At 43.1% G+C, this 9,865-nt stretch overlaps 1 pseudogene; it reads left to right on the top strand.

Moving 5' to 3' along the window:
* LOC111964071 (glutamate receptor ionotropic, NMDA 1-like) overlaps positions 1–9,865 on the top strand; it is a 35,330-nt pseudogene that overhangs the window by 5,852 nt on the left and 19,613 nt on the right.

The raw sequence follows: 9,865 nt of genomic DNA, 5'->3' as shown, positions 1-9,865 counted from the left end.
GGGAGGGAGAGAATGAGAGGGAGGGGGGGAGGGAGAGGGAGGGAGAGGGAGGGAGGGAGGGAGGGGGGGAGAGAGAGGGGGAGGGGGGGAGAGGGGGGGAGAGGGAGGGGGAGAGAGGGAGGGGGGGGGAGGGAGGGAGGGAGGGAGGGAGGGAGGGGGGGAGGGAGGGGGGGGGAGGGAGAGAGGGAGGGAGAGAGGGAGGGGGGAAAGAGAGGTGAATGATGGAGCAGACCCTGGGGATCTAAACAGATAAGAGAGACATACATTCTACTCCACTTCTTCTCTAGCTACCAAAATAGCTGTGGACGAATTACATTCTGCTCCAAATGTCCTGCAAGGACAAGACATTTCTGTTTGATTGTGAACAATTGCAAAGGCCTCATGAATATGTTAGAAAGAACAGCAAAACCGTGGATGACAAGCAAATCATTTCCTCGCACTCCTTCTTGTTTTGCTTTCTCCCCAGAGTATCCACTTGTCTTTTCTGCGGACTGTCCCCCCGTACTCCCACCAGGCTCACGTGTGGTTCGACATGATGCGAGAGTTTCGATGGAACCACATCATCCTGATCGTCAGCGATGACCACGAGGGGCGGGCCGCGCAGAAAAGACTGGAGACCCTACTGGAGGAGAGGGAAACAAAGGTGAGACGCTCGGGCTCGCCGGACCCCCAGTGTGTGTGGGCGTGTGTGTGTGTAATCTCTGTTTAACTCTCAAAGGTCTTCTATGTATATAACTGTTTTCCTTTCTGTCGTGTGAACACATCTCTCACTGACCATTGTGTAAACATTGGCTAACATCAAAATGCTAGAGACATCTACAGCGTCTAATGTGTTCTGATCTGAGTACATCTTTTACTCATCTCATGTTGCTTTTCACCATAGTCAAATTCTCCTGTGTCAATCCACAACGGGAGCCAAATAGCGGACTTTAACCTGGGGCTTTGCAAAATATCAATGACTCCCAAACAGAATGATGGTCCATAGATCCTTGATGTATATTTGTGGTGTGGTACATGTATGTTGTTTGGAAGGGATGTAGTTCACAAATCCAGTGTAATGCTCACTTGGAGACTTGTAATGTGATGGATGGTTGACATACAGTAGTATATCAGATGGTCATAGTGTCCTGTGCTAAGACACTAAGACAGTGGAATACATATCTTTGGTTTTATTGTGTCCTTGTCAAATGATGGACTGTGAGACCATACAAGTGAAATGACAGGCATGTGACAAACTGTCCATAAGCATTACTTTAGCCCAGAGTCACCTCTGAGGTTGTGTTGCTGGGTAGCTAGCTCATTAAAGTGCTGATCCACCTAAAGCCTAAAGCAGGGATGATGTCCCCTAGAACACATGTGTCAAACTCATTCCACGGAGGGCCCAGTGTCTATGGGTTTTCGCTCCACCCTTGTACTTGATTGATCAAATAAGGTCAGTAATTAGTAAGGAACTCCCCTCGCCTGGTTATTTTGTTCTTAATGTGAAAAAAACCTGCAGATACTCGGGCCCCCGAGGAATGAGTTTGACACCCCTGCCCTAAAAGATAATGTTCCCTAAAGGAAAAGAGAAGGACCAATTAACACATTGTTAAAAAGACAGGATGTGGTTAAGACTTTTTGATACTGCGCTGTTTGTTCCCCTCAAGGGCTCCTTCCTGTAATTGTGTGACGGAGTGAAATGAGTCCTGATTTGAAGAGTAATTTAATCAGAGGCTGATGAAACGGTTCATGTGACAGACACATGCTCACGATAATCCACACCAAAGGGAGAGGTGAAATGTCAAACATGTTGTGGTTCATCAGTCACACTCAAACATGATCAAGATTGATTAGGAGTTACTAAGTATACTTTTTGTCAATAAATCATCTTGGTATAAAGGATTTTGACTTTATTGGATTATACAATGACTTTACCTGTGTTGAAGTGGTGTTTTCTATGGTAAATACCTACATTAGATTATATAATAGTTGGTTAACTGCTAGCTACATGTTTCTTCCGTCTTGGAATCCATCTTGTCTGACCTTGGCTCTCGCTCTCTGTCTCTCTCTGTCTCTCTCTCTCGCTCTCTGTCTCTCTCTGTCTCTTTTAAATATTGCCATAAGCAACAATTGAATAGATTTACAGTTACCAGATTGAATTAATCTATCAATGTCACAGAATCCTTGGGATGGTAGACAGTGTGATGTGATGCTGTAAGGAAGTATCTGTGTTCTTTTTCAGTGGTTTTAAGAAATTACTCAGCCAGCCAGGTTGGCAAATGCTGAGTTTGCCACATTTGGGGAGTTTGTGTCATTTCCTAATTTAATATAAATATTCTATTTATTCACATTTCATATTCCGTATTGTGCAGATTATTCACACTGTAATTGCAGGTTTATGTGCTGTGCTGGTGTGACAAGTCACAGGGACAGTAGTTATATGGGGTTCTGTACCACAGCCGGTAGCGAGAATTTTCTACGTGTAGTGGATTCAGTCAGAATACTGACATGAGCGACACAACATACAATATTCATGCTTGACTGAAGTAGCAAAAATAGAGCACTCAAAGAACTCTTTTGGGAAAACAAAGCCAGTCATCTAGACAGTTTTTTTTACCAAGGCATTGCAGTGCCACACAGAGACAGCTGCAAGATGGTGGAGGGCTAGAGAAAGAAATGGACAAAATAGATTTGGGATTGGGGACTCAATACATGATTAGATTATTTATATTCTAAATGAAGACTGTAGTCCCATTCACTCCAGTTTGATTAATACTTGTTTTGTAATGCCATGATTTATGAGTGTGCACTGACCGTGAAACACTACGACACAATAGCATGCAACATTTGGAAGGGGAGCAGTGTTTTACAGAGCAGCAGTGACTTCAACAACTTCAGATTACATTTGAGGCATAACAGATCTGTAATCCTTTCAATGGAGTGAGCGTGAATACAATTGAGGAGAATGGGATTTACTTAGGACTTGCTTGTCAGGCAGTATAATGAACGAATGCGGCAGAGTCACTGTAGCATTTGGGATGTGGAGGACGCAGATCCTGAGCGCTCTGCCTGCCTGCGGTCTGAGCTGAAAGGTCGGGCATCAGGGGAGGCAGGTCTGTCAAGCAGAAGATGCTGTGTTTCACTGCAAAATGGCTCCCTGACTAAGGCAAAGCAGGAGACTGCCTTGCGGCTCCTTTCAAAATATACAGGAACTGAGTGGAATTCAAAATGGAGAGAGCCTGAGGGCCATTAGTTTGCAGAATCAGACTGTTTACCTGTTTGGATTGCTTTGCACTGACACACAGACATTTTAGCCCTCTCAATCTCATTGTTGTACAGAGAGTATGACTGTTTCTGGACCAATGCTGGACAATGCTTTGAGGGTCTTGAGTAGTATTTGAAAGATTGTGAATGAGGTCATATGACATAGCATTAAATAGGATTGCTAGTGGTCAGTGGCTGTCTTTGATTTACTTTGCAAGCCCCAGTGTTAGGGATCCCAATTTGAAGCAGAAAAGTGTAGATTTGTTGGAATGCTTTACTGCGATCCATTTTCAACAGTTTTTTAATATTCTTCTGTGTCTGCATATTTTCTCTGTGCACATTACTCATCAGAATAAAAAAAGGAACTATGAAAACCTCGACCAACTGTCCTATGACAACAAGCGAGGACCAAAGGTATATTTGCATGGTCAATGCACGCCGCCCACCAACTTTCCAAACGTAGCAACTAGAAACCAGCCCAAGCAGTCACCAGCCGACCCAGAAATGCCCCTATCTTGGTAGCACGTGTTTCTTTTTACTTTGAGACATTATCCCTATAATTTCACTGAACAATGATTTTGTTATGGAAAGACTATAAACATTAACAACTGAACAGCGCTCCGTTTCAACCATTTTCATTTTTTCATTCAACTAAAGGAATGCATGTTCTCAGAAGAAAAAAAAGAGATTGCAAGTCTATTCCTTTGTGGAGATCCGGTAGTGTGGGACAAACACTTTCCCAGATTACTACCCCCTCCTGTTTTGTAGCACCTCCCTAGTTTTCAATAGTTTTTTGTTGGGGGGAAAAGGTTCCCCCTCACTCCCCTTTACCTGTTTTTAGTTACTGGTTGCATTGACCTTCTTCTCCCCCCTACCTAACATGCACGTCCTTCTTTGGAGCCTTGATAACCCTCAGTTTGCATGCGAAAAATGCAAACGTTTTTCCCCTCCAATTTTTTTTTAGTTGAGCCGATTTCCCTGGATCGCTTTCCTTTTTTTCCTCTCTCCCTTTTTCAACAAAATCTGCCAAATCGAGCACAACAGGTAAAGAGTCAGCATGGTTTCTGAGGTGGGGGTAAGTAGTTGGCTTGACTTATTTTGTGCCCCAATCACAGGCAGAGAAAGTCCTCCAGTTCAGCCAGGAGACTAACTTAACTGCGCTGCTTCTGGAGGCCAAAGAGCTGGAGGCTCGCGTCATCATCCTCTCCGCCAGGTGAGACTCTCCTACAGCACCCCCCACTTGTCCCATCAGGCCCCTCCCATCAAAAATCCCCTCCCATAAGTACATTTTCACTATTCCTATTTAGACCACAAGATGATTTACAATGACTTACATTTTACACTTCAAAGTGGTATAGTTTACAACTCTATTGCTAAATTATGGCATAATGTCACACAGTAGTGATTTACTGCAATGATTTAAATTAAAGATAAGTAACCATGTCTATGTCACTGAACATCTCTGTTTTCAGTGAAGAGGATGCTGCTGCAGTTTACAAGGCTGCCCGTTTCCTCAACATGACGGGCTCGGGTTACGTGTGGCTGGTGGGAGAGCGGGAGATGTCGGGTAAAGCCCTGAGCGAGGCGCCAGATGGTACGTACCGTACGCTGCTACCCAACAGCCACTTGGAAAACACTTCAGAATGCTGGCCTTTTTCTGGGGTCACCTTTCATCTCACCTATACGATTAGGGCGAAAACCCATAGATGAATGCCTCGTTATTAACGATGTATTATGTATGATTATTTGTTGAGTGTTAAGCATTTAAACGTTTAAGCATTTTTTATGTTTAAAGGTTTTAAATGAGTCACAGAAATGTACACTATAATCTCTTAAACAAATGTTAACACAGTGTTAAGTCCTGTGTCTCCGAACCTATTTATTTATAGTCAGAACTATTGATAGGTTAACTCGTACATGCATGTTTCCTAAAAATATATATTGGGTTATCCAAAATCTCGCTTGCTGCCTTTATAGTGCCATTCTGGTATATTAATAGCTTGGTTCTCATGAGTTTATAAAGGGTGTTTTGCAACCCCCACATTGAAGTGTAACTGAAATAGAATGGTAAGCTACAACTGTCCTTTCTTATGTCCCGGAGTCTACACAAGTCTCACGTAATATGTCACTTTGTGGTCACAAACATAAGCGTAAAACCCTAGGCACTCCAACACCCCTGACCCCCATTGTCTTACGTTAGGTGGCGTCACTCCTACGTGACGCTCGTCCCTCAGTGCAGACGATTAGTAGCGCTATCTAACGTAAGGCAATGCCCCAATCCCTGCAGATAATTCTTTGTCAGTCATGTCCATGTCTCAGCATCTGTTGCTGTCTTAAAACTCACCTCTGTGCTTCTTTCAGGAGTCTGCAAGACTACTGGACCATTGCAATAAGAAAACTAGCTGAAGTTGGATTGTTAATGTAATTTGATATTAATTCTCTAATCTAGTTGATGTATGTTTGTTTGGTCCCACACATACACTATAGCTTTCTGCTTGTGGTATTTCCAACCTAACCCCTATAGTGGGTGATAGAATTGAATTGATCCAACTTCAAGGGACTCTTTTCCCTCCCATGCTGGGCAAAGTTCACTAACAACCTCAAAATATTGATCTAGCTATTACTCTCTGATCATGTTGCCTCTTCTTTTCGGAAAGGATAAAAAGAACATCCGAAATCAATTTCCATCAAGTGAAGTAAATCCTTCAAAGACTTCCAGTGCTTGTTTATTCTAGTGCTGGATGATCCAAATTCATTTCACAAATAGAGCAACAGGATGTTGCTCGATCAAAAACTTGTGTTGGACCTTTCCTCATGATGCTGAACAAGAGTTCCTATAAGTTTTTAGTGTGTGTATTGCAAAAGGATCCTGATGGCTGGTAGTCTAGCAGGTCACTGATTTACTTTGTTTCTGCTGTTGGTGTGATGTGAACAGGTCTCATTGCCTCCAGCTCATCAACGGCAAAGAACGAGTCGGCCCCAATCAATGACGCAGTGGCCGTGGTGGCCCAGTCCATCCAGGAGCTCTTTGAGAAGGAGAACATTACGGAGCCGCCCAGAGGCTGCGGGGAAACACCAACATCTGGAAGACCGGCCCCTCTTCAAAAGGTACATTTGTATAGTTTAGGAAGACACCAAGATACAAACACTTTCTCACTCTGCCTATCCCCCTACACTCTCACACTCAGATCTACTTCAATTTCTCCTCTCGCTCAGGGTTCTGATGTCATCAAAGTACCCAGAGGGCCTCACTGGACGAGTGGAATTCAACGACGATGCGACAGGAAGTACGCTCACTACAGCATTCTCAACTACCAGAAGAGTCGACTCATTCAAGTTGGATTTACAATGGAACACAGGTAACTTCATGGCAACAGTGATTATTTCTGTTTTTCCTGTGATCTTCCTGTCTATTGCTATTACACCTCTATGAAGAAGTAAGCATGGTAGTAGAAAGCAGTTTTATTAGCTAGATGCTGACTGTTGCTAAAGCAGCTGACTCTTCAGTATTGGACTCCCCTGTGCTTGGCCCTCATCAGCTCACACACTATGTCAGCACTCCTCTAATCATGGTGTCATGACCATGTAGGTGGTGATGAATAATCAGAGGAAGATCATCTGGCCGGGAGGAGAGACAGAGAAACCGCGGGCTTTCAGATGTCCACGAGACTAAAGTATCGCATTTTACCCTCTTCAAACAATGATATTCCGTATATATATTATATACTGAAACAAAATATCAATGGAACATGTAAAGTCTTGGTCCCATTTTTCATGAGATGAAAAAAAGATAATTTTTCAAAAATGTTGTGCAAAAATTTGTTTACATCCTTGTTAGTGGGCGTTTCTCCTTTGCCAAGATAATCCATCCACCTGACAGTGTGGCATATCAGTGCTGGGGACAATACAAAGCCACTCTAAAATGTGCAGTTTTGTCACACGACACATGCCACAGATGTCTCAAGTTTTGAGGGAGCGTGTAATTGGCATGCTGACTGCAGGAATGTCCACCAGAGCTGTTGCCAAAGAATGTGATGTTAATTTCTCTACCATAAGCTGCCTCCAACGTCATTTTAGAGAATTTGTCAGTACGTCCAACCCGCCTCACAAACCGAAGACCAACCGAAGACCAACTATGGCAGCCCAGGACCTCACATTCTTCACCTGCGGGATCATCTGAGACCAGCCACCCGGACAGCTGATCAAACAGGATTATTTCTGTCTGTAGTAAAGCCCTTTTGTAGGAAAAAACTAATTCTGATTGGCTGGGCCTGGCTCCACAGTGGGTGGCCTATCCCTCCAGGCCCACCCATGGTTGCGCCCCTTCCCAGTCATGTGAAATCCATAGATTAGGCCTAATTAATTTATTTCAATTGACTATCTCCTTATATGAACTGTAACTCAGTTAAATCGTTGAAATTGTAGCATGGTGCATTTAATATTTTTTGTTCAGTGTATATATACTGTATATACATACATTACTTATATATTATAAGTAAAACAACGCTTTATATCTTACAGAATCTTCAATGGAATGGCCTGCAAAGATTTACTATCTTTCTCTATCCTTCGCTCTCATTTTCTCTCTCCATTCTACCATTGTGTGTGTGTGTTGTGTTTTATGTGTTCCTTGTGGAGGGGTTGTTGTCTGGAGGCTGGTGATGTAGAGCTCCCTCAGGGTCATGTGAGCTAAAGCCCACTGTGATAAACAGCGTTCTCTCCCGTCTGTTATAGATAGTGACCATACACCAGGAGCCCTTTTTGTGATGTGAAACCCACTAGCAGGATGGAACCTGCAAGGAGAAAAAACATTAAATGGAGTGGCAGATATTAAAAAGGTGATCTCACTGGACCAAATGAGACCATCCCAGGTAACACAACAGGGACGGTTTATGATATCACTGTGCTTTTACTACGCCCGCTAAGTACCAACTGGAGATGCATACATATATACAGTAGGTATCTATATATGTATGCATGTTGCTGATTGTGCCTTTGTGTGATTGTTGGCAGTGTGTGTGTGTGTGTGTGTGTGTTGTGTGTGTGTGTGTGTGTGTGTGTGTGTGTGTGTGTGTGTGTGTGTGTGTGTGTGTGTTGTGGGTGTGGGTGTGTGGTGTGTGTGTGTGTGTGTGTGTGTGTGTACATTGTGTACAGTGTGTATAGTGTGTATGTACAGTGAGTGTGCATTGTAAATACTGTATGCTAGAGTGTTTGCTTAAATGTTTGCAAACAGTGTGGGCATGTGCCAGCCTGTTTTAAGCAAACAGTGTAAGTGTGTGAAGTCTTGTTGCAGTGAACATGTGTGCAGTGTGTTACTGTATTATTAAGTGAATGGGTGATTTTGGTTGAATAGTGTGGTGGCAAGTGATGTCTGGTGTTATACAAAAAGTTTCAAAAATGTTGATTGATTGATTGTAACTTGCAACCCTCTGCTGGTTTGGTTACAGGACGTCCAATTGTACCTCAATGTTGTTATGGATTCTGTGTTGACCTACTTATCAAGTTAGCTGGAACCATGAACTTTACCTATGAAGTACACCTGGTGGCTGATGGGAAATTTGGAACACAGGAGCGGGTCAGTTCCTATAAAAACTCAGACTTCTCTCTAGATAGAAAACCTTACTGGTCAAAAATGATTTGACCAACAATTGTCTATTTGCATATATTTATATTACATTCTATTATGTAAGTTAAGAAGCAAATTATATATAATCTTATCTCTGAGATGTGCTTTTTGCAGTTGTAATGTTTTGAAAATTACACAGAATCATCTTATGTTACTGCACTCACAAAAACAGTTTTCACTAACTATCACTAACTAAATCACTAACTAAAATAAGTCCTTTAGCCGAGAGAGCCATGGAAACCTAGGGTCCCACCACATTGGGGACTTTAGTTCCGTGTTGGAGGGACAAGGTGGTGGTGAGACCCACGCTGATCTGTCAGGATGTATTGAACAAGATGGGCTGAATGGAGCTTCTCGGGAGAGCCAACCTCAGTTACCAGATCCCTGAGCCAGAGAATACCATTTAGATGATACTGCTCATTTTCATTTGGGTTAAAGGCACACAGATTTTCGCCTTTAGCTACTTCGCCAGAGTCAAGAGAGGGCTTACTTGTTGTTTCTGATATAGGACACTTCATTCTGAAATTCATTGTCAGGTTGGGTTGGTTATTAACCCTTTACATTCATCTACCACAGGTGAACAACAGCAACAAGAAAGAGTGGAATGGCATGATGGGAGAGCTACTGGGGGGTCTGGCAGATATGATCGTTGCCCCGCTGACAATAAACAACGAACGAGCCCAGTACATCGAATTCTCCAAACCTTTTAAGTACCAAGGCCTAACCATCCTCGTTAAAAAGGTATGTCCCTGAATTCCTCCCAAAATCTATGAGACAAATTGAAAGTTCATACAGACTATACCTGATTTAGTCCTCATTGCAGATGGGATGGTTGTAGACTGCAAGTGGTCTGTGAATGACTGTCGGTGCTGTGTGTTACAGGAAATCCCTCGCAGTACATTGGACTCGTTCATGCAGCCGTTTCAGAGCACACTGTGGCTGCTGGTGGGTCTTTCGGTGCATGTGGTGGCGGTGATGCTTTACCTACTAGACCGG

The sequence above is a fragment of the Salvelinus sp. IW2-2015 genome, linkage group LG5 (genome assembly GCF_002910315.2).
Source record: "Salvelinus sp. IW2-2015 linkage group LG5, ASM291031v2, whole genome shotgun sequence".
NCBI lineage: Eukaryota > Metazoa > Chordata > Actinopteri > Salmoniformes > Salmonidae > Salvelinus > Salvelinus sp. IW2-2015.
Note: the sequence above shows the minus strand (reverse complement) of the source record. Positions and strands in the feature narration are given on the sequence as shown.